At 42.2% G+C, this 21,967-nt stretch overlaps 1 long non-coding RNA gene across 1 annotated transcript; it reads left to right on the forward strand.

The window, feature by feature from the left end:
* The first annotated feature begins 15,579 nt into the window (after positions 1-15,579).
* Positions 15,580-15,922, forward strand: LOC145421775 (uncharacterized). The gene is made up of 2 exons (XR_013903141.1): positions 15,580-15,665; positions 15,755-15,922. It is a non-coding gene; the product is annotated as an uncharacterized LOC145421775 (long non-coding RNA).
* Positions 15,923-21,967: the final 6,045 nt, after the last annotated feature.

Consider the following 21,967-nt stretch of genomic DNA (forward strand, 5'->3'; position numbering starts at 1 on the left):
AAGTACCTGGGAATGAAAACACTCCAGTTCTTTCTGGTTGTTCTTGCCAGTGCTAAAAATAGATTTTCATTCATGGCGGGAATAAAACGTCTCCCTCCACTAAACATTTTAAACAACATCTCCAGTAAAACCGAAGAAAAATGAAAAGCTGTCCAAAGCTGTTCTAAAGACCTGCCTGCATCCTGATCATCTGCATCAGAATGTCTTACAGAGGTGAAATCTGAAACATCTTATTTCAACTTGCTAAACTGCAGACCTGCAGTGAGACGTCGTGTGCCGGGCATCATCAGCGGAGCAGCCGCGCTCACGTGACGAGAGGAGTCCTATTCAAAGCACCGTTCACTGCAGGAATCAGTTACACTCTGCGGTGCGTGATGCTGTGACACATATTACAAAGGCAATATATCATTTTCAGATATTTACTGACTCTCTCAAAGGCCAACAGCCTGCTGTGCCTTAAAGTAAATGAATTTGAAATTTGAGGTAACAGCAGCACGCCTGACTGAATGATGCTCTCTGATGTTTAAACAGTGTTATGTTTGATTGCATCCTGTGTGTACGCAAGAAAAGCACAGGAGTATAAAGAGATTTAAATAATCCTGGAAATGCATCAGTCAAATCTAAGGTTTAACCTTAGATTTAGAGATAACCCTAAAGTTATATCTCCTAGATATTTGATAAGGGGGAGAGAAAAATGAACGATAGATGCATGTTTCCGTATGCTTCATTTCCTGCTATGATGCAGAGTTTCTCGCTCTATAATGTGATGTGCAGACAGACGCTGAACTGTTTTCTTCCAGTGATTCTGCTGCCGAGCGCCTGATCTAAACGCAGTACAGGATGTGCTCTCTTTTTACCACTCTGCCACGCACAGTCGAAATCGGAGTTAATCAAAAACAGCTTTTTGCTTTTCACGGTTCAATGAGAAACCAGGAAATAAACATTTCAGCCAGGTGCATAGATGGGTTCTTTTTTTCTCACCGAAACCTGTTTCACAAGGCCGAGCATGTCTGATCTGAGACGTTCCCGTCCAAAAAGAAGAAAAAAGACACTTTCATGTCTCGTTTTTTCAAGAAATAAACTGCAACAGGAAGAAGTGATTTCTTCCTCGGCTCAAACAGTAACCATCGTCTGAACGATCAAATGAGGATGTTTGAGATATCCAATCAAAGGAAACAAAAGAAGAATCAATCTGAGAAGAGAAACAAATTAAGACAAATTGCTCTACAGCTGTGCTTCAGTGTGAAGAGATGATGTAAACGATCCCAATGGCTGTGGCAGACATCACAATCACAATTACCAATTTCCATCTCAGCTTCTCGAACATCAGCACCGCGACTGTCTTCAGTTCAAGGTGGCAATCAGCGTAAAAACAGTGTTTGATTATCGATCGGCCCTTTCTGATTGGCCAACACGACTGAACACAAAGCCGAGCAATGACGACGACGAGCCCAGCGCAGCAGATTACAAGGAATGAGAAGCGAGGGAGGAGGATGAAGGAAAAAAAGCCATCTCTGGATGACTCATCCCCTCAGGCGGCCTTTCAGATGTGATGCCAGCAAACTTGGTTATTTGAAGCAGGCTCAAACCGCTGCGCCGCCCTCAAATATGATCACTTCCAGAGCCGGCCGAGGCCTCCGTGACTCTGTGACATCCGGACATCTCAGCGAGTTCTCCTCTCCGGTTCACAGGATTAAACGTGTTTATCGCCTGGAACATGTGAGGGTGATTTCTGTGTGTTTTCACGGCTTATAAACTTGTTTCGAGACTTCCTTTACTATTAGGTAATGCATTTTTTTTTTCAGACTAGTGCAAGGATTACTGGGGACATTATTTCATGCAGCTCAGGCTTCCAAAGTTGCATCCTGGTGAGCAAAGACACGGCAGAGGTTTGGTGATGATGTAAAATGAGGGAATGTTTGTGGGGGAATTGATTTTTCTTTTCATCTCTGTAGAAAGTATCTGTTTGGTGTGCAAGCTTCTCTAGTTCTTCACAGAGGGATTTCAGCAATAAAGAGCTGCTCTAGTCGAAGAACGTGTCCAAACAAGTTTGTCTTTTCTTTTTATACCTTACAGCTGACTGTGTTTAGTTCTAAATGATGAGGCCCCATCATATCTGAGAGACCTTACAGAGTTCCCAGAGTCTTAAATGTCAGGTCCCAGTTAGGGAACCGGGTACCAGTTAGGGTTCACGGGACAGACATGGTCTCCAGAGTTTAGACTAGACTTCAACGTTTCCTTTATAGTTAGTACTAGTACTCATATTCATGTTTTAACTCGACACATATACACAGTGGAGGCGAATAGAGTAAAACTTTTATCAATATTTCAATATTGATTTCATTTCTCAAGACAATTCACGGTTCAATACATAATGCAGTGAGTCAGACTGTGTTTACAGGAATCACCTGCTGTCAAACATTTTGTACCTGATGGGTCGGTCACAAGCAGATATTCCAGCCTCTGGTTGCCAAGGTAATTCTTTAATGTACTCTATTAAGCACTCACTAATATCCAGTCAGTGTATCCAATCGTTTTCATTGGTACTCATTTCAGTGATTGAACCTGATGCCACTGACTCTTTCTGGTGTCTGGTTTCTGCTTTGCTCCCAGTCACTTCCTGTGTGGTCACTGGTGTCTGTTCCTGGAGGAGTGGTCTGCTCAGGTGTTCATGGTGTTCTTCTCTTTCTTGTTCCTGTTTTATTTCCTGATTCATTGATTTTATGCTTTATCTGCTCCTCACCAGGTCTGTGAGGTGCGCTGGCTGTCAGGATGAGTTTGATCTGAGGCTTTCTGAATCCGGTTGTTCAGTGATGACGCGACGAATCCTACTTCCGGGTCTAAAGTAGTCTGCGTTTAATATGGCTTTTGTGTTGTTAACATGTTTAATGTTATGTATTTTCTTCTATTTGATCTCAAAAAGCTCCTAAAACAGTCAGTGATCCCTGTTGACCTCCCTCGGCTTTTATTACCACTAATCGTTTATTTAAGCTCAGTTTTTAAAACCTTAGGATGTAACTACAGCCCAGCCCATGCAGCAGTATATGAATGACTAACCTCGTATTGTGGATGGATTATCTCAGTTGTTCTCCTGGCTGAAGTTTGGTCCTTTTACAGCATCCTGCCATGCGATTACATTTGTTCCTGACCACCGAGAACACTCACGTTAACTTTTATCGAGTGGAAAAAAAGTTAGCTTGTTTATATTATGCTAGCATAGCTGTGTCGCTAGCGGTCACGTAGCACATCATTATATACCAGCTAGCCAAACTTCAGTAACCCTACAAACGTCACTGCTGTTTAGTTTTCTGTCTTCATTTATGCTGGAAGTGATAACAGAGCTGTACGTTTGAATTTGTTTCCAAAACCCCGCAGTCAGGACATGCTATATTGTATTTAGATAGAAGCTAGCGAGCTAACTCCCTGCTAACTTCTAACTCCGTTAAATGTCATAAATTCCGTTTTCATGGATGTCTGGATGTTAAACTCAATTGTTACACCTGGTAGAGCAGAACGCTGATCATTTTATTAAAGATGAAAGACTTTAGACAGTTTTTCAACTCTCAGTAATGCCACAGTGATCGTTTGATATATGGACCTGCAGCGGAGTTTAGACCCAGACACGGCTAGTGACGTCAGACTGAACAACCGGATAGAGGTTCTGATGGAGGAAGACAGAGTGTGCTTAAGTGGAATGTGATTGAAATTAATGTATCATGTATGTATTTATAGGCTTAATGCCACTCTGTCAGCTTGGCCTTGGACTGATGTGACTGTGCGAGGTTTTGAAAGAGAGAATTAGTATTTTTTTTTCTGATTTTTCATATTGTCACAAACTGCGACTGCAACACTGAATGAATTATTCATAACAGAGTGGCTTCACGTCTCCAGAGAGTGCATCAAAGTCAACTTTTCCTGTATGTTCATTCATCTGTGAGCCAAGATGTTTATTAAAAGCTTTCCTGAAATTTGATTTGGTTTGTCCACTTTACTTAAATCTAATTGCACTTTGGCTGCAGTTGATGTGGAAAACTTTGACTCAGCAGGAGTCAGTGTAATCAGCCAATCACGGCACAGCTCTACAAGGTCCTGCGCTTCAAAATCATTTGGTAAAAACTCTTTAAACACACCAGCGGCAGGGCAGAATTAGCCCAGCACATGGTCTCAGGGAAAAATCAAATAGGAGTGTTTTAGTCACGACCATACCTGCATAAAAACTCACGCCAATGCATGTTGACTGATTTTAGCTCTGAGCTGCCTGAGCTGTAGAGAAACTTAAAAAAGAGCGATGCAAACCAAAAATGGAGAATATCCACCTTCAGAATAAAAGTTGTGCTTTAGTGCTGTAACCAACTGTTTCAGCAGACAGAACCTTTACTTTGAAGGCAGCCACCCTCTGTTTTCCAACTATGTCTCACTTTTTCAAGTTTTACTACGACTTGCCAAGTAATTCGAAGTGTTTGCAGACATGTTTGCCCCAAATGTGCGAATTGATGGCGATCTGCAGAAAACTGCTCACGACCAAAACAGCTGCAAGGCGATTTTTTAGTGTGACCAGTTTAACACGAGCAGCAGAACTTACAACTGCTCGGCGAGTTCAGATTTTTCTTCAGCGAGGAGTGGTTTCTGGATGGATGCTAACTGGTCTCTAGGCCTGTGTGACTGAAGCCTTAGCAAGCTGCATCCATAAACCTGTAGGTGAAGTGCTAAGATAAAGGTGTGCTACCCAGGAGGCAGAGTGTTTCATTGGCTGTTTTAGGTTTATGTATCAGTCTATCATTTTGTGATAAATCATCTATCACTAACATGAGTTCACACTCTTTTTAACCCGAGTCAGTGTAATCTCCAGATCACACACACACACTCAGTAATAGCACAATGCTGAGCTACATGTAAGTCTCACTTCTTCCTTGGTCAAGGTCGTAGTGGATGGTTTACTGCTTAACAATAGAGCATCTGTTATTTTCCATAATAGGATTTTATTAACGAAGGGTGTTTTAAGCCCTTGTGGAAGGAGATTGCAGGCAGCGCGTTGCACAGCTGCTGTCTGTATTATACTGAAAGCATCAAATTCATTGGGAGAGAAGTGCTGAGAAGTTTTGGAGGTTGTCGTCATCCATGAGACTGTTCCCACTCCTTTCTCCTCATGATCCTGGAATTGGTGAAGACTCCTTATTTTCAAACTGTGTATAATCAGCTCAACTTTTAAATGCCACCAATTTATGTCACTGGACCAGGATGCACTCTAAATATTTAATTAATTTCACCTTTTTAGGTCATAATATAAGAACGATAACGACACAAATCTTGAGCCAACTCCAGTTTCTTTATATTTTGTGTCCACTGAGCCAGACTTTTAATTTTTAAAGTGAGCTTGAGCAACAGTTCTTCAGGCTTTCTGAAGGTCTTTCAGGGTTTTTGTTGGACACTGGCTGCTTTTTAAATCATGGTTCACCTCAACACACTGACATAACTGGACAGGAAACTGGCAGGCCTAAAAAACACAGCAGGTGAACAGTGTCTGAAAGTCATGTTCTTATGAAATAGGAAAAAAAGAGCTGACACAGAGCCTACTGTTCACTGAAGCCTCATCAGATATGGTCTCAGTGGAAGGATGGCAGTCAAGAAGCCGTTCTTAAGGAAGGGAAGCAGGAGAAAAAGCTGAGGTAAGAAAATTATGGAAGTAATGAACTGAACAGCATTGCAAACAGGTTTTATATAAGGATGAACTGAAAGCAGCCATGTGAGAAAGTGCAGTTCATGCATTAGGTTCTTTTTTTTAACCGCAACACAAAAAGATGTACAATCATTTTCTCAACGTGCACAATTCTTATTGGCGCATTCCTTCACATCATGCTGTGGCTGTTCTTTGCTCTTTGTAAGCAAATATATTCCTCACTGCTGCCAGGGGGGCTCATGTGTAACTTCAGTATGTGTTTAAATTAGAGATGGACCGATCCGATATCACGTATCGGTATCGGTCCGATACTGACCTAAATGACTGGATCGGATATCGGAGAAAAATAAAAAATGTAATCCGATCCATTAAATATCACGAAAGCACCTCGCAAAACTTGCAACACGCCGTAACTCACCTCAGAACGTTAGCACGTCGGAGCAGTATGCATCACGTGATAGAGCGGCTGTGGCATGCGGGACCTGTCGGTGGTCTGGATAGCATTTGGAGCTTCGCTAGCAACCCGGCATTTCATCTCCGACAAAGTTATCCCCGAGAGAAGTAAAGCAAGTGTGTAAGTCCATCTCTGAATGTTTGTAAAGCATTCCCACGTTAAGCTTAACGAGCGACTGCCTCTCGCTCTCCGGCTGCTACTTCAATCATGAAACTGCTTAAATGATCAGCTGATCGGCTTTTCTGTCGCGAGTCCGTGACTCTAGTTTGTTTTAGGCCCACTTTGCACCAGAAAGAGGAAACCAGCGGCTGAACAACAGCAGCACGTTTAAGCTTGATCAGCTATTGTTAGAATGTATTTAATATTACTTTCTACTCCAGGATCTTTTTCTACGTAGCTGACGCTGGTAACTGTGCAGGGGCGGATCTAGCAAAGTTTAGCCAGGGGGGCCGATAGGGCATTAACAGGGAAAAGGGGGCACAAAGACATAGTTTTCTTTCTTATTCTCATTTAAAATGTCTAGCTTTTAATAAATAATTATCTGACACCCAAAGTTTTAATTTGATGTAAAATGAATAGAAGTCAATTACTGTATATAGTGACTATTAAGTCTAATATATATACCCTAGTAAGCTATAGCACTTTTTCCTTTGGGAAGGTACCATCTGTGCAGTCTGCAATTTTGTTGAAGAAAGATGTTGAATCTATTTAATATTTCTTGAAAAATAATTGATTTCTGTGCATTTTTTTTTCACACTTTAAGCATCATGAGGTGGCGCGTGAGGGGTGGTTCCCTATTTTTTATTTATTTATTTTTGTTGTTGCTGGGAGTTGGAACCCTATTAGTTAGGTTGCTTAATATTTATGCTAAGTACTCTTTAAAATACCAGAATAGGGAGGATGGTGTAGGTCTAAGTTTATTAGATTGATCAGTATTGCTGAACTATTAAATATTTTTTTTGTACACAGGTATAACAGAATAGCTTTAGTGTAGTTGTTGTTTTAAACTTGAGTATGAACTTGCAGACTTGCAAAATGCAGCAAGATATTTTAAAAAACAGTTTTGTTGATTAAAAAACACTATATCGGATTCATATCGGTATCGGCAGATATCCAAATTTATGATATCGGTATCGGACATAAAAAAGTGGTATCGTGCCATCTCTAGTTTAAATCCTCAGATATCTGTGAGCAGACGTCCAATGAAGTCATATACATATGCAGCCACTGGCATGTATGCATGCCCGTGAGCACGTGCACACACTCAAGCACGCACTGTAGCTCTTGTACAACACCGCCGGCATGCTGATGGCGGTGCAGCACATTGGTGGTGGTATATGAAGTGCAGGTAAGTGTTGCAGGAGGAGGAGGAGGCATGGAGTGAGTATGTACGTGAGATGACAACACTTCTGCAGTCTCTCTCAGTCCCCAGCCTCCCTCTGATCTGTCAGATAAGCTGGAGCTGTGTGAATATCTGCTCCACATTCAAGGATTCTGCATCCCGCACGCAAGAAAACAGTCCAGAGCTGGGATCAGGGCGATGCCCAGGAATCCACACATTTTAAGCCTTGTGTTAGAAAATTTTCTTTATACTCAAATATATTATGCACCTACCTAAGAAAACACTTTTTCCAGTGGTATTGATTTAAAGGCTTTCCACAGCATGTCTCCGTCCTGTTTTCCTCCCATCACCCCAATCGGTTGTAGCAGATGTCTTCACATGATTATGCTGGAGGTTTCTTTCTTTTAAAAGAGAGTTTTTCTTTCCCACAGTTGACAAAGCACTTGCTCAGTAGGGCAATTTGATTCTTGAGGCTTTCTGGGGCGACCGTGGCTCAGGGGGTTGGGAAGCGCATCTGTAACCGGAAGGTCGCCGGTTCGATCCCTGGGCTTTCTGTCCTGGTCGTTGTGTCCTTGGGCAAGACACCTTACCCTACTGGTGTTGGCCAAAGGGGCCGATGGTGCGATATGGCACCCTTGCTTCTGTCAGTCTGCCCCAGGGCAGCTGTGGCTACAACTGTAGCTGCCTCCACCAGTGTGTGAATGTGAGAGTGAATGAATAGGTTCAAGGTTCTTTATTATTTGTCACATGCATAGTTATACAAGTATAACACACAGTGAAATGTAGCCTGACACGCTCCTCGACATGTGCAAAAATTGGGGGGGTGTGTAGAGGAAGAACATTATATATATATATATATATATATATATACACACACATATAGTATATACACTGGGTGAATGTGCATTAGTAGCAGCAAGCAGGTGAATTTTGTACATTAATATGAATAGATATCTGACTATTTTACAGGATAGACAATATAAACATATTTAAAATTAAAGGAATTGAAATGTACATTGTGCCTTGGTTTAGTGTCTGGTTTAGTGGCATTGTAAAGCGCTTTGGTTGCCTTGAAAAGCACTATATAAATCCTATCCATTATTATTATTCTCTACTTTCTTTATATTATGAAGTCAAGACAATACAATAATACAAAGAGCCTTGAAGCAACTGCTGTTGTGATTATCACTATATAAATAAAATTTAAATTCACATGAACAAAATTTTTGACAGTAAGGGCCCATTCATTATATATTTGGTTCAGTTCAGGATTTTACATATACATCATTCAAATAACTGCAAAAATAGTCTTTTACTGGTACTCAAATACATGCCTGGCAGTTCATCCGTCTGTCCATCCATCCATCCATCCATCATCCGCCCGTCTGTCCATCCATCTGTTCGTCCATCCATCCATCCATCATCCATCCATCCATCCATCATCCGTCCGTCCGTCCGTCCATCCATCCATCCATTCATCCATCATCCGCCCGTCTGTCCATCCATTCATCATCCGCCCGTCTGTCCATCCATTCATCATCCGTCCGTCTGTCCGTCCATCTGTTCGTCCATCCATCCATCCATTCATCCATCATCCGCCCGTCTGTCCATCCATTCATCATCCGTCCGTCTGTCCGTCCATCTGTTCGTCCATCCATCCATCCATCCATCCATCCATTCATCCATCATCCGTCTATCCATCCATCCATCATCCATCCGTCCGTCTGTCCGTTCATCCATCCATCCATCCATCCATCCATCCATCCATCCATCCTCTTAACCACTTGTCCAGTCCGAATTGTGATGGATTGCTTGGAGGCTTTGCAGGCGCAGTCCAAATTTAAACTTAATCAGAACAAAATGAAATAAACAAAATATTATTTATCAAGGAAAAAAGTAAAAATGTCTAAAAAGATTTTTTTTTAAAACAGCCATATATCACAGAGGCATGTCGAACTCTCTCTCTCTGGCTCTGAGAGCATTGCTCATCCCACTGACTAAACCGAATCTACAGTTAATCACTCACATCCCAACTTTCTGGTACAAAACTTTTAAAAAGTTCAAAAAGGGGCAGCCAAGCAGCTAAAATCCAACTTCAAAGAGTTGGAAACATTGAAACAACACAGCATCGAAACTGAGCAGAGCTTCCAGGTCAGAAAAGTGAAGCCAACCTCAAGTGGCTTCTTTTTAAAGGCCACCGGGGGGGCGATACATGTGGTCACAGAAAGAGTTTCAGTTTTACTGAAGTCTATGGGAAAACAACCCTTTGCTCTGACCTCTTTAAGTAGTTCCTTGTTGACTTTATGGACTCGGGCACTCATTTCAGGTCATACTGAATAAGCATTAAGTCCATACAGTTTACTTATTCTATGTGAAAGGCAGCAGAATTATCCAGGACATGCTCACTGCGTGTGCCGTTTCACTGTCAGATCTGCCCCACTTTCAAATCCCCGACACGCCAATGGTGTAAATCTTGAGGCTTCAGAGCGAGACTTCAGAAACCAGTGGATGATATCATGGAAACTACTCCACCTTTCATCCTGTCTGTGATGATATAAACATACAGATGACAAATAACTTTATTTGGGCATTTTACACAATCTTTTTGGACACAGGTTTGTAATATCTCATATCTAGTAGTTCGGAAACCTCATTTTTGCACTGGCTAAACAGCTGACTGTATCTAAACTGTCCACATGTGTGACTGTGACAGCGCTCCGTAACGTCAGCAGCTTGTAGTCCAACCCACCGACTCTATGATTAGCATGCTTGTTTCAGAGCTCTGGAAAGAGCTAACATCATTACAAAGATGAATTAAATTCAGGTTCCTTGCACTGCATCATTTCTGCTGATTGTCTGTCTGATCCAATCAGCTGAAGTCTGCCTGGATGTGACATCCGCAGCTGCTTACTACTTTCAACTTTTCCTACAAACCCAAGTTTCCCTGTGAAGATAACAAGGAGTCTTATCCCTGGATCATGTTTGGCCCAGATTCAAACTCCATCAGTGCTGCACAGAGACGAAAAACAAGACCTCTATTCTTTTTCTGCTTCCTTTAGTTCCATCCACTGATGAGCGGTAATCCAGTGGGGAATGAGGAGTCTCTGCCAGACTGAGTGTCCAGCCGTCTTATTATTATTTGGCTTAATAAAAGTCTGTTTTTTGGACAGTTTTTATCTTTTGCAGAGCTCCAGTTTTGAACCCTGTTGAGTCCACAGCAGTGATGGAGAGTGCAGAGAAGAGCATTTCTGTCTAATTATTAACCTTTGTTTAACTAGAAGGGCGACCGAGCTTTAGCACTCTGTTTCCACCTGCTCCCTTCTTCAGCGCTGCATTAACTGTTGGCAGATGGCCATCACAATCAGACATGAATTAGAGCGATTGAGCTGAAGAGGTTTGGAAAAGCAAGAAGTGACATTTACTGACAGGAAAATAAGTCTTAATAATGAATCATAAAGCAACAATGTGTCTGGATGTGAATTATTAGGATCTTTTGCGCAACTTATACCGACTACAGCACTTAGGACCCATATACTTAAATTTTAGACCATAAGCAGTGCCATGAATTTCACCTAAAGTTTCGAATTGTTTACCACAGAGATGGTAAACAATTAAAACTGCTACAGAGCCTTGTGCTGATGTTCTTCATTTTGTGCTGTGCAGGCAGAGTGCCAGCTTGACACGAGGCAAAAGCTACACATTTTCTAGTCTGACGCACACTGCAAACAGAACTGTAGCGCTGCACACCAGTCCTTCCAAAGCCAGTGCAGTGAAAATACTGTAAACCACCTTCTTTGAGGTGTCGGTCGTTTTAGACGACACAAACTACCTGATTAGTAACCCAACTCTGACTGACAGTCATTGGAGGGATGCAGGGGACTCTGGAAATAAATTAAAGACGTGCACGTCTTCCAACGTCTTTAAGTTTTTAATCTTTGGACTTTTCCTATCAAAATGTAAATATTTGCACTTGTGTTCAGTCTCCGGGGTTATAATTATACAGCACTGTCAGAGAGGAGGAGGATGATTGGTCTTTACCTACAAGAACCAGGAATTTAGCAAATGATAGTATCATGTAGTCACCATCATGAAGGAGTGAGAGAAACTGAGTCAAGGTGAAAATCCTTCCTGCCAGCAATGTTGAAAACTGTGCACAAGTACATAAATACTATTAGTGGTATTACTTTTGAAGGCATTTTTGGGGCTTTAGGTGGTGACACTCACCCTGAACAGCTTCTGTCTCTGCAGCAATGGTTGGATGATAAGACAGGTACTGGAAAAATTTAATCCTGAGCATGACAAAGCCACCGATATGATCGAAGTGAGAGCCAGCACGCTGCAGCAGGTAAATAGTGACATCACCAACCTCTACATGAACCTGTTAAACAAACTGAAGAGGGGCAAGAGCATCTCAGCTAAGCTTGGTGAGACCAGTCTCTCCAGTCCCTTCATGATATGCAAGGTTAAGCCAACTGGTCTGAAGTTGTTAAGGCCAGAAGGCGCGTCTGTCTTCGGTCCCAGCAATAAACAGGACACAAAACAATGAGATGAAATATTATAACCTCTGTCTATTCAGCGTATTCCTGCAAATCACCTACAGCCTGTTTATTAATAACACCAAGTAACATACAAGTAATGCTAGAATTTTCTCTATATACAGTTTTTATGAACACTTAAAATAGCTACAGAGACCAACGTGAGGTAGAACAGATCATCTGTGAATCGAAGGTTCAGTGGTTCGATTCCTGGATGCTTAAATTTGTATCACATTGTTACATCAGGCATTTTTTGCAATTTTGTTTTTCTTTTTGGGGAGAAAAGAAATCACACTGATGACAAAGAAGTCGCAAAATCTCACTTGTCTTTAAAGGGTTAATGAGGCTTGTAGTAGGAAAGCACTGTGAGTGCTGAGAGTAGAAAAGTAGTTTTTTATGTAGCAGTCTGCTTATGTCCTTCATTTATATTCAAGTGGCACCAGGACTCACCACCTGGACACTTTAAAAATGTTCCCGGTGAAGGATTCGTTCGTCAGCGGTGTCGACAGACTGACAGAGGGAAAACCGAAACACGTCTTTATGTTCTGCCCCTCGTCGGTAAGTAACTCTTATTTTTCTACCCTGAAACTTGTTAAAACAGGTTCAGAACTTGTGGTGGAGAGGTCCTCTGAGACCTTGTCCTCTGTGGGTGAAATGGACCAGAAATCAGCCTGCCAGAGGAATTAATAAGGTTATTAGTCATGCTACTCAAACAGCAACACAGTTTGACCAAACACAAATAAATAATGTGGAATAAATCATAATGCGGGAAGGAAATTGTACACGCTGGCGTGCGGTTACTGCAGTGGTTTGACAAATGAGGTGGTAAATGACCTTCACAGCGGGCGGCTGGAGTCTGAAAAGAGAAAAGAGGAAATGTTTCTGCAGGTAAAGGGAAAATGTTCAGGCCCATAGAGGTGGGAGAGGCATTACAGCAGCAGGGTTAGAGGTTCAAATCCCTCTGACCGTCATACAGATGACTTATAAAACTTTGTACTATGTAGAGAAAAGGCCTGTGACGAATGGCAGTTAAATATTCAGCACAAATCATTTTTTTAATGAGGATGAGGTGGAGATAAACGCGTGCGATCAGCCAGAACTCTGAAATCCCGGCTTCTTCTGATGTCTTATAATAAAAGCTCATTTTTTATGTATGATTCATGCGCGGACTCAAACTTTCCTCAAGGTGAGGAAAGGTAAAACTGTTCTTTTCTGCCTTTGTGTAACTGCTTCTTAACTTTTCATGCGAGGATCCAGGCTACAGAGCAAAGAAAACCTCCGTGCCAAACATCAAATATTTAGTGTCCTGCACATTAAAGTTTCTTAATATTGTCCCTGCTGAGTCAACACACACACACACACACACACACACACACACACACACATACACACACACACACACACCATCTGTCCTTTCTTGCATTGTTTTTTTTCTTTAAATGTGAGTATTTGTGTCTTGATTCATCATTTTTGCTTCATTTACAAACACCTGGATTTGAATATATTCTACTAATGTCTGAGTTTGGAAATCATCTCAGTCGTGCTATTGAAGCAGCATCAAGTATAACCTCAGATGGATACATGGATACACCAAAATGCTAATACTGAGGATCGACAGCGTGAAGTCCATGAAATGGGTGGGATTACGGTTTACATGCGGCCTGTGGTTCCTGCGTGTTGGCTTGATTGGTGCACGTAACGAGCTGGATGAATGCCTGACGTCCTGCAAAATGTGAAACATCACAATAACTTGAAACGTGAACCCACAGAGAACTCATTGCTCACCGTTTTCCCTGCTAGCCTCTTTCTATCCAAGTCCAAACACGGCTATCACAGTAATAATAATAAGAAGAAGAATACATTTTATTTAGAAGCGCCTTTCAAAGCACTCAAGGACACTTTACAGAGCAAATAAGAGAAGCATAAAAACAGGAAATGAACACAATGATAAAACAAAGTTTAAGAGCATGAAGCAGTTATACAGAGTAGCCTATATTGAACAGGTGGGTTTTGAGGGTGGACTTAAAAAGGGGGAAAGAAGTGATGTTTCTGAGGTCAGGGGGTCGAGGGGCAGAGCAACTAAAAGCCCCGCCCCCATGGTAATAAGACGAAATGAAGGAACAGAAAGAAGAAGAGAAGAGGAGAATCTGAGGCACCGGGATGGGATGGAGATCTGTACCAAGTCAGAGAGATATGGTGGGGAGAGAGAATGAATAGCCTTAAATGTGTAGAGGAGTATTTTAAAATGAATGCAGAGTTGAACTGGGAGCCAGTGGAGGTGCTTCAGGATAGGGGTGATGTGGTGAGTAGAGTCCTAGTAATAATACGGGCAGCAGAGTTCTGGACACACTGAAGCTTGTTGAGGGGTTTTTGTGGCAGGCCAGATAAGAGTTATCTGATGCAGTACCCAGCATCATTATCTTTTTGCATTTTACATTTAAAAAACTTCACTGCAGTGAACACATTTTTTCTTATTCTTTTTAAGGAGGTCTTTTATATTCCAGCAGATATTTCTGGGATCCTGCTGCACACAAACACACAGACGCGCCCTGGCCGGGACACCGAGTGTCTTTCAGACTGATTGTAAATGGTGGCCATTAAACTCGGAGTAAAACATCATGTTGTCTGAATCCCAGCTAACAAGATGAGCATCAGGACCTGAACTGACAAAGGCGTCAGCAGATGTTTTACTCTTGTAATCTCCAATAAATAATTAATTAATTAATTAGTGGCTGAGTCATTCTCGTTGGATGTCTGTCATCTTAATGAGCTTAATTTAAATTCAGGACTTTCAGCTTAGTGACTCATCTGAGTAAAAAAAAAACATCTCCACGGCTGATCTCAGAGCTGTTGTTCATTATTCATGGTCTGTGGAGCAGCTCGAGATGACATCATCACCACAGTCTGTTCAGCCAGACGCCGCCGCAGACTCACATGTCGGGTGATGTAGAAGCACGGTATGAGCTTTACCATCACGCTCTTGGTTTAAGGTCCTGCACCCTCCACTGTACCGTCCAGCATCGGCTTCTCCTTTGAAACATCTCTCCGTCTCTTTATATATTGTAATTTTGTGCATAAATAAATGAGCTGTGGGAGTTGATGTGCTTCACAGATCAGCGGATGAGTGTTGTTGCTTTTCAAAAGACTTCCTGTTGCACCACATCTGAAAGCTGGAGGTTAATTTGCAAATTCATATTTTCATTTCACTTTTGAAAACTTTAAATATTGATCAAAAACCTCCATCTACAAAACATAAGTGTCACGGACCCAGTTCCAGGGATTCGGGGTCCGTGAGCAGTGTGGACTACTATTGTAGTTATTATTATTATTATTATTATTATTATTATTATTATTATTATTATTATTATTATTATTATTATTATTATTATTATCATTATTGTGGTTGTTGTTATTATGGTTGTGTCTGCTGTCCTGTTTTTCCGTGTTGGTGTACTGTCAGGTGTTTAGGGGTGTGTGCTTGTGTATGTGAGGGTGCGGTCGTGGCAGGCACTTTTAGGCCTGGTGGGTGTGGCCCTGCCAGCTGACCGGTCCCACCCAGGAATCCACACACACCTGGCGCCGATCAAGCCTCGTCAGAGGAGCTTGAAAACAGTGTGGCTGAGAGCTCCTCGACGCTGGATCGTTGAGTGACTTCCCGTCAGTCTTAAGTGTATTGTGCAAGGTTAGTGCAAGTCTACTGTTAGGTTTTGTACTCACGGCTGCCTTTGGTATGCGTGTTTCCTCAGGAGGAATTGTGGCGACCAGGAGGCAGCACACGGAGAGTACACAGGGAACGGAGACAGAGCACGGAGCACGGGATAAAGGAGAAGACACGGAACGGGAGTTGGGATCGCACGGGGGGATTTATTGTTGTTCGGATTGTCACCACTGTAAATAAACACTGTTGCACTGTAGAGTCCTGCATTTTGGGTCCTCCTTTCCCCACATCCCCACGGTCTGCCAGCGAGACCGTGACAATAAGCTTATCCTGAAGGGATTTGCATCATGCTAAGTTTTGCTTCTTTTCTTTCTTCTCCACCTGTTCATAACCAGCTCATCAGTCCTTGTGTAACGACACCTGTGAGCTCCTCAGTTATCAGACTGTGTTAAACTGTACTCGAGCAGTTTACCCACTTTCTCTGCTTTCCCGGGCTCTTCTTCTTCTTCTTCTTCTTTGTCTTTTTATAGTAGGCTGTTAATATGTTTATGTCTGCAATAAGTTGTACATTTTAACTTGGGCGTTAGAGGAACTGCATGCAGTTTTTAGCTTATTTTTCAGCCATCGATTCTGCTGCTCGGTTTGTCGCATTCCCAGTTTGTCTTTTTTTGTTTAAATATGGATGCAGCCTGTTTTTTCCTTTCCCTGCATCTTGTCTGGGCTCTGCGATCACCGGTTTATGACCTCTAGATTGGATGTTTGACTTAGCTCTGCCTCTTGCATAATTTTTCTTTAAAGAGCAAATCTTTTTATCTTTTCAACTTGGACTGTACAAATGTTAGGAGTGCTCACAGCGGGCTCATCCATCGCCTAAAAGCAAACATTAACCACCAGCTGTGTTTATACTAAGTGCTTCCTTAATTGGAAATATGTCTGCAGCCCTTTATGAATCATAGACAAAACGTTGGACCTCAAATTAAACAAAATACAACAAGAAAGAAAGAAAGAAAGATGTTCTGCTCAGGGCAGGTTGTAACCTCCAGCGGAGACGAATGATGAGAATAAAAACTCCTGCAGAGCTAAAAACCTTCCCATGTCTCCCTCCATTATTCAAGGTAGGACCTATTTTCGCTCTGGAGCTATCCGTGGGGCTCGGCCGGTGCAGGAAGTGCAGCCTTGGCACATCATCAGCTGATGTCTCGGGGAAAGGACACATCCACCCTTGATGGGAGCGCATATGAACAGAGGCTGAGGCGTCCCTCACTTCCTGTCATCTCATCATTGAAACCTCAAATTATGGCCCCGTGCAATTGATGAGCTGTCACGCGTGACCCTGTGGAGCCGTCAGGGCGTCGACACCCTGAAATGAGCGGGTCTGGGCGAAATGGCAAACAGCTTAATTTCGAGGGAACGGTGACACTTTGACGGACGCGCGGTGATGTATGCACGCTCTAATGTGGCAGCGGGAAAGTAAATGAAGGGTTTTGCTTTAAATGGCCTAGACTCGCATCAGCACCTGATTTTCATGACAGCGCATTAACATAAAGCAATTAAACATGCTTTAGTTAATGGTTTTCAGGGATTTCGTTCAAAAGAAGCGAATTCATTACCTTTAAAAGAAGAAACACCGACAATTATCACGTCCAAAACTTCACAAATACAAAAGTAATCGTTCAATTGGGGGCACGCTGTTTGTATTTGGGCTCTCTTTGACAAGATCAGCGTGAAATGTGAAATTAGGAAGTCACATGGAGGCAGGTTTGACATTTGAAATGTCTGCAGTGTTTGTAAATGAGCACTGACTAATCAGTTACAGCCACACCAACACTTCGCATCCGATTTAAAAATGTTGCTCTGTGAACGAGGAGCTCTCGAAGCATGATCAGGCTGCAGTGTCAGGGTTCAGAGGTCACGCTCTGCAGCTACGTGCACACACTCTCTCCTTCTGATGGCGATCTCGCTTTGGCTCGCTCCTTCGGTGGATTAGCTGCTCCTAATTTTTGTGACTTTGTATTAATAAACTCATTTTCTGAAGAGCAAATTGAAAGTCGCCTTTTTGAGAAACAAACAAAACTGCATTCCAAAGCACATCTACAAAAACACGGACGGCGTCGCCGGTAAGAGCGCAGCCAGGATTTAATCAGACTTAATCCCTGAAATTTTATGAGTCAGCTGTTTACATGGAGCATTTTTATTATGTTTATGCTTTTACTGATGGTCCATATTCAAGCAGAGAATATAATAAAAAGACTCTACAAATAGCAAATATATGGTTCATTAACCCTCTGAGGTCCCATCACTGGTCTATACTAAACCCCGTTTGAGGTTTTCTTTTTGTCCCTTGGTTGTCAGGATTTCAGAGATCAATTTTCAAAAGACAAAAAACCATCACACTGATTTGTGACTCTGGGCTCTTTCCCCCCTTTTCTATGTTTCCCTACAGTTTCCCTCGGTCAGGGGCTGTTAGACAATTTGGGGGACAAACTCGGAATATTCTACAACCAAAAATGAAAAACCAAAGTAAAACTAGAAAGTGGAGCTTTGATGGAATGCAAACTCTTGACTTGTGGGTGGAAGCCTTCTCATTTCTGGCACCCCACCTACCTCCCATTATGTTTGCATCTAGTCTCCTCTAAAATTCACTTCATGCTTGGCCGAAAAACTAAAACTGGCAAACAAAAGTGGAGAAAACGACCAAAAGATTTCAAAGGAGAGACCTCCACCAGCTAGCAAACAGCTTAGGATAGAGATGCATGTGCAAGCAGTAAGACACAGATGGAGGCGATGAGTGCGGAGCAAACAACCAGAATACAGGGAACTGGTTAAAGGCAGGAAGTAGAACCAGCCAAAACACACAAAACACTACCAAAATAAACAGGGAGTGGTTAAAGCATGGAGATGAACAAGGAAGGTGCAGCCATTAAAAAACATGGAAGAAAACCATCAAACAAATAAACGCACCACAAACTCCTGCTTGATAATATTAGTCATCTTTAATCTGGGGCTCATTCAAATCTGCTCTGATATGAAGTAAAACGTCCATAAAATAACTTGAGAATGAATCTAATCTGAGCCTGGGAGGCCCTCGCATGTTAATCACAAGCTTCAAATTAATTATGAAAGAACTCCCCAGAGATGTTTTGACAGTCATCCTCCACACATCGCTACTCATTGTCTTGCCAAGGGGACGCTTGTTAAAGTGAGATTAATTCAGATTAAGTCATAGCGCCGTGAAAATGCCCAAAAAGTAGTCAGAGTATTGGGGAGGGAAACGAGCACGCTGGAGACTCCGTGGTCTCCTGCTGTGTGTGAATATCTTGTCCCACTTTTCCTTATCCGAGAGAAGCAGGCTCGCCGGAGCTCGCCGCACAGATTGGGTGAAATTACTCCCCGCTAAACCTCCAGGAGCTGCATGGGGTCCTTATGAGGAGAAGCAAACCCTACTTTGACTCACACATGGCTCAGGGCAGGAGAAAAGTTGCCTCATTGCTATTCAGTCTATTTTTACCCTCCCCTCGCCCGCCTTGTCTCTACACTGGCTTCTTTTTTCCCAGGAAAGGAGAATTACTGAAATCCTTCCTCAAACAGAATCTCACCAAATGATATCGAGTGCCAGTGAGAGCCGGCCACTGTTCAACGTGTCCTTTATTTGTCCTCAGAAGTAGGCGTCAGAACTGATAGGGATTAAAACAAGACTAATAATGTAAATCTGCAGTTCCCACGTCTTCACGAAGACGAGCTGCAGCATATAAATGAAGCCGAACATCAGAGGAAACACTAAATACTGCGTCTCTGCTCGTTCACAATCTGAGCGAGTAAATTCTGTTTACTTAATAACTACAAGGAAAATGAATCACTGAATAATAAGCAGTGTCAAAATATGACGGAAATTTCATTTAAGCTAAAACTAAGCCACATCACCACACAATGACAGACCTGCACCTCTACAGGTTACAGTATAACCTTTTCGCTGTCATATTATGCGCACATTTGCATATACAGTGTTGACTGTAAATAAAAGATGGACGCAGCCACCACAATATCATCTACTGGTGTCTGAGCTCCTCGTTTTAAAGCCTACAAGATCCACAACCATCTGTTTCTTTTCATGCATTTTATTATTTTGTCAGAGATTATTACATTTTAACTACTGATTTTATCTACTGTTCCTTTCTTTTTTTTCCATTTTAAATCATGCTTTTTATTTGTTTTTGTTTTTAATGTCTCTGTAAAGCACTTTGAATCACCTTGCTGTTGAATTGTGCTATATAAATAAACTTGCCTTGATGATACCAATTTGTAGTTAGCTAAAGATAGCTAGCTTGGTTAGCAAACTGTAGAGGTACAAACACCTGCAAATACCTGCCAAGTGACAGGTAAGTGACAGAATAACAACATGCGGGAATTTCACTCACTAAAACTGATCCACAGACTTCTTCCACAGGGTTGTGGTATATTAACCACACAAGCAAGCCATGTATTTGTCAGATAATTGTACTGTAAATCCTCAAAGAACATTTCAAGCTTCATAAATGAAGCCAGGTTCAGTAGAGCTGAAGGAACTCTGACCATAGTTCAGGAGACACCATCAAGATCAAAAGTACTTTAGTGATCAGAAAGCGATGAGGAGTCACAGCTGAATGGTGAGTTTAATGGGATTTTAGGGCTCGTTGTGTTATTTCATAAGCTTTGTCAGTTTCACTCATGCAGACTCTGCTGATGAAGGTCATGTGGTATGACGGAGAGGTCTGCAAGTGGCAGTGATAGAAACTTAGTTAAAAAGGTTTATTATGATGCACAGACAGGAGTTTGATCATTGCAGACTGGAGTCTGGTTTCAGCAGAGGCTGGAGGCCAGGTGAGTCTGCCAGGTAACATGGGACGAGTTATGGACCTGAGGCAGAGCGCAGGAGAGGTAAATTACCAGATTAGAAGAGCCCATGTTTGTCATGGCTCCAGGTTCTTATTTGGTTCTAGCGTATTTTTGTGGCTGCTTTCCTTGTTTGTCTTTACTTCCTGTGTGTGTCCTTGCTCTTTTGTCAGTGCCTGGTTCACACCAGTGTGTAACTGTGTAATCACTCCCTGCTACGTAGTTTATTTTGTCTTTCCCTTTGTCGAGTTCCCTGTTTAGGCTTCCTTAAGTTTCTTGTACTCAAGTTTGTTTCATCCTGTGAAGTTCCTTGGACTTTGTGTATCCTGGTGTTTGCAAACGGGCACTGAAGATTCATTTTTTTATTTACGCCTGTCATTCCCTCCAGGTAATACACAACACCACGGTTCTTCAGGGGCCACGGCAGGGTGACCGTGGCTCAGGGGGTTGGGAATCGCATCTGTAACCGGAAGGTCGCTGGTTCGATCCCTCGGCTCTCTGTCCTGGTCGTTGTGTCCTTGGGCAAGACACTTTACCCTACTTGCCTACTGGTGTTGGCCAGAGGGGCCGATGGCGCGATATGGCAGCCTCGCTTCTGTCAGTCTGCCCCAGGGCAGCTGTGGCTACAACTGTAGCTGCCTCCACCAGTGTGTGAATGTGAGAGTGAATGAATAGTGGCATTGTAAAGCGCTTTGGGTGCCTAGAAAAGTGCTATATAAATCCAATCCATTATTATTATTATTATTATTCATTCAAAGATGGATTTGTGACTTAGCTTCTTTGCACATGCTTTCTTGACTGCCCTTTGCATCACTTTAAGGGGCCTGTGCACAACACAGAATGTAACTTAGTTCCTACCCCAAAAGGAACAACAATAAATAAAGGAAATAAATAAAATACATAAACACAATAAATTAAGAATATTGACATTTATGGCAGTTAAAACATCACTTGCCTCTGCACCACCATTTTCCTTGTCTTATGTTCGGGCAGGTATCTTGCCCAAGGATATTTGTCATCCATATAATATTCAGTTCCACTGCTACGCCGATGACACCCAGCTCTATCTCTCTACCAAACCTGACTCTACTCTTCCTCCACCCTCCCTCATCCTCTGTCTAGCTGAACTTAATTCTTGGTTCTCCTCCAACTTTCTTAAACTCAACAGCAATAAATCGGAACTTCTTCTGGTTGGCACTAAACGACTGCTATCCAGAATTAACAATTTCTCTCTCACCATCAATAACTCACTGGTGAAAAGCTTGGGTGTCATTCTCGATAGCACATTATCCTTTAACTCACATATCAATAATATTACACGTGCAGCATATTTCCAACTCCGTAACATTAATCGCCTCCGCCCCTTCCTCACACCTCACGCCACTGCCATTCTCATCCATAATCTTGTTATCTCTAGAATTGACTACTGCAA

Source organism: Astatotilapia calliptera, chromosome 18 (assembly GCF_964374335.1).
Source record: "Astatotilapia calliptera chromosome 18, fAstCal68.1, whole genome shotgun sequence".
NCBI lineage: Eukaryota > Metazoa > Chordata > Actinopteri > Cichliformes > Cichlidae > Astatotilapia > Astatotilapia calliptera.